The 3,557-nt window shown below is 44.0% G+C and overlaps 1 long non-coding RNA gene across 1 annotated transcript; it reads right to left on the bottom strand.

The window, feature by feature from the left end:
• Nucleotides 1–2,447: 2,447 nt before the first annotated feature.
• Nucleotides 2,448–3,118, bottom strand: LOC134484863 (uncharacterized). The gene is made up of 2 exons (XR_010062664.1): nt 2,815–3,118; nt 2,448–2,682 (listed from the first exon to the last, which is right to left on the bottom strand). It is a non-coding gene; the product is annotated as an uncharacterized LOC134484863 (long non-coding RNA).
• Nucleotides 3,119–3,557: the final 439 nt, after the last annotated feature.

Here is a 3,557-nt window from a genome sequence, read left to right as displayed (position 1 = left end):
AAATTTTATTTTGGTAAATAGGTCAAATTTTAAGGAAATTAAATAGCAGGAAGCCAGGAAGTTTAAAGAGCTTATGTGAGTGACATCTGTTCATGTGTTAATCTTAGAGAACCTGGGTGGCCTTCCAGGGGAGATGGATGAAAACATCTGTTTGTATAGATCATCATAGCTGAAACTAGGGACGAAGAACTCCTCCTATGGCTGAGGACCATTGCCAATGGCCCAAGTGACCAAAAATTAGTGAGGTTAGAAATTCAGACTGAATTTCTCTTATTCCCATGTTCAAAAAAAAGTGACTTCAGTCATTTTGTTTTGTTAAGACGTACTCTGTGTATGACCCTGGATAGCCTTGAACTCCCAGGCTGCACTGTGGAGCTCCAGCTGGCCTCAAATTCATGGCGATCTTCCTGCATCTGCTTCCTAAATGTTGGGATGACAAGCATGGGCAGTCACAGCCATCCAGCTGTCCCCTGCACTCAGCACCCCACCCCCTAGAATGAGTAAGTTTGACTGAGCAGAACTTAAGTCAATGAACTACAGATGGCTGTCAATATAGTGTCAGATTTCCACTGACATATGGTTGACATTCAAAATGGAGGAACAGGGGCAGCAGAGACAACTGGGGTTTAATTATACCCAAACATATGAGGAAGCTTCTGAGTCTAATAAACCTGTAACACTGTTAGTATGTCTGTCTGCCACTGTGAGGAGGCAAAATGCACATGATGCAAACATGTGAGTAGACTTGAGAGCCTAGAAAACCAAAGAACGTAATGCTCATTGAGTAAAAACCTCTGCAACGAATTGAACGCTTTCTATATACAAAACACACTCCTGAACACTCTGCTGACATGGCGGTCTCACAGGGAGGCATCAGGATTCAGCTTCTGCTACAGCAGAAATTTCGGAAAGTTGGAGCTGGGGTTACAGTGGGTTATGAGCTTCCATGTCTGTGCTAGACATCGAGCCCTGGCCCTCTAGAAGAGCATCTAGTGCTCTTAACCACTGAGCCATCGCCCCAGCCTCTCTAAAGCAGTGGTTCTCAACCTCCTTAATGCTGTGACCCTTTAATACAGTTCCTTATGTTGCGTTGACCTCCAACCATAGTTGTTTTTTTGTTGCTACTTCATAACTAATTTTCCTACTTTCATGAATCTGAAATACCTGTTTTCGGATGGTCTTAGGCAACTCCTGTGAAAGGGTCATTTGATCCCCAAAAGGAGCCATGACCCAAAGTTTGAGACCAGGTCTGTTTACAAAGTGAAGAAATCCCGCTAAGGACAGGCAAGCAAGTGAATAAATTTGTGCGTGCATGCGTGCGTGCGTGCGTGCGTGCATGGGTCTATTTCTCTGTGCTCTTGACTGTGGGTGTGAAGCGAGCTGCCGTACCAAGCTTGCTGTGACTTCCTTGCAGTCTGTACCATGGAATCATGAGGTAAATAAAGCCTTTGTTCCCTCAGTTGCTTTTGACTGAGGTATTTTACCACAATAATTGAAATGAACTAGGACATAAATTGGTAGCAAGGTAGTAGGACCACTGACCCAGGTAGTAGATCAACCTGACCTGCCTTTTAGGCTTTTGATCTATTTTTGTGGAAGTATTTGGAATATTGTGCCGGGAAAGCCACTGGGTGCTGGAAACTGTTCTTGTGGGAGCTGGGAAGACCTCAGTGCAGCCTGGGACAGAGCTTCCTCCCTGGTGTCTCCACTGGCCACTTCCACAGTGACCTGTTGTCATTCGCTCAGGAACTGTGTCCGCTAGCCTAGTGAGGTTGAGATTGAGTCCCAGCTCTTCCTTGTCCACTGGCAATGGCTAGTATCTTACAGCAGTTTCCCAAACCTGCACTCTACTGCTCTAATTCTGTCCTGTGCAGCTTGGTGGTGAGCCTGGAATTTTGTTGTATGACACCGTTCCTGGGGAGATGTGAACTACTCAATCACCCAAAGCAGAGAACTGATGATGGACCAGAGTAGTGATACCACCAAAGGGCATCTTGGTCAACCAATGCGTTTATGCAGGCAAATGCTCATATGCATAACATAAAAACAAACCCTAAATTAAAAGCATGAAACCTTATCCTCTATCCACTCATGTGCTTACTGCTCATTCAAATTTTATTGGTAAAATGTCTTTTGGAAAAAATATTAGTGGCATGGCTTGGTGATTAAAGGCACTGGCAGACCATCCAGAGGACCTGGGTTCAATTCCCAGCACCTACATGGCAGCTCACAATTTTCTATAACTTCAGTTCCATGGGTCCAACACATTCTTATGGTCTCAGTAGTTACTGCAGGAATGTGACATTCAGACAAACAAAACACACACACACACACACACACACACACACACACACACACACACACACACACACAAATAGTAAATTTAAAAATATTTACCCACTTATTTTACTGGCTGTTGAGTTTCTTATCATTGAGTTAGGCAAGTGTTTAACATGGTATAAATATACATATATTTTGGGGCCAGATTTTGATGTGATTTCTTCCAGTTCATGGCTTGGATGTTTTATTTATTTTCCTAATGATATCTTCTATACAGCAGGATCTTGTGCATGGATACTTATAGCAATGTATTCATAATTAAAAGAGCAAATTCCTGGAGTTTGGAAGAGCATGTAGGACTCTGAGACGCATTGTCTGTAATGATCTCTCTTCTACAGTGTCCTGTAAAACATGGATTATAGAAAATAGGTTGGTGGTTTGAGGGCAGGAAGTAGATAAAAGGGGTTATTTAGGGTGCCAGCTGCTTTGTTGTGAGCTGTGGTTACACGGTCTCATGCAGTTGTCAGAACTTACAGAAATATGCACCAAAGAAGATGGATTTCACGGTGCGTGAGTTCCCAAACAGTCCATAAAACAGGGATCCATGTGTGCCTCGCAGGGGCGCTGATGCTTAGCAAGCACTGTTAATAATACACGAGCAGATGTGTGCATAGCATTCCCCTAGTCACTTTCGAACTGCGAAGCAGGGCACAAACCATTCTTGACTATAATTTAGCCCAGATATGATCCGACCACAGATAGAGCAAGACCAAGAAAGCCCTCTGCACTGGCTAACCAGGTTTTGTGCCTCTCAGACCCCAGTTTATTTCCCATTAACTACAGCATTCCTAGCAGATTCTGGAAAGGAGCCACAAGTCACCAAGTAATTGTGACCTACATGATAAGGCAGCCCCAAAACATTCTAAGTGGGATCCAGAGAGTGTCAAACAGCTGCACTTCCCAGAGAGTTAGACCAGTTGAGATGGTGGTTTGCAAACAATATTTCAAATCTAACATTAGTCCTTGTTTTCCAATCTACCATGAAAAAAGAAGCCTTTACAGTTGTCATAGTTCAGCTTTTCAAATAAAGTGTCTGCGGGCTGTGGGCTGGCCTGGGCGTGTCTATCCTTCATTCTGCTAGCACACATGGCACTCCGGAGTTTGCTGAATTAAAGTGAGGATGGATAAACGTTTAACAGAAAGGAAGCCTGTCAAGTTCTAGATGTCAGGGCATGAGGGGGTCTGTGTCACCCTGCAGGTGACCTTGGGACCAGGGA

This window comes from Rattus norvegicus, chromosome 1 (genome assembly GCF_036323735.1).
Source record: "Rattus norvegicus strain BN/NHsdMcwi chromosome 1, GRCr8, whole genome shotgun sequence".
Classification (NCBI taxonomy): Eukaryota; Metazoa; Chordata; class Mammalia; order Rodentia; family Muridae; genus Rattus; species Rattus norvegicus.
Note: the sequence above shows the minus strand (reverse complement) of the source record. Positions and strands in the feature narration are given on the sequence as shown.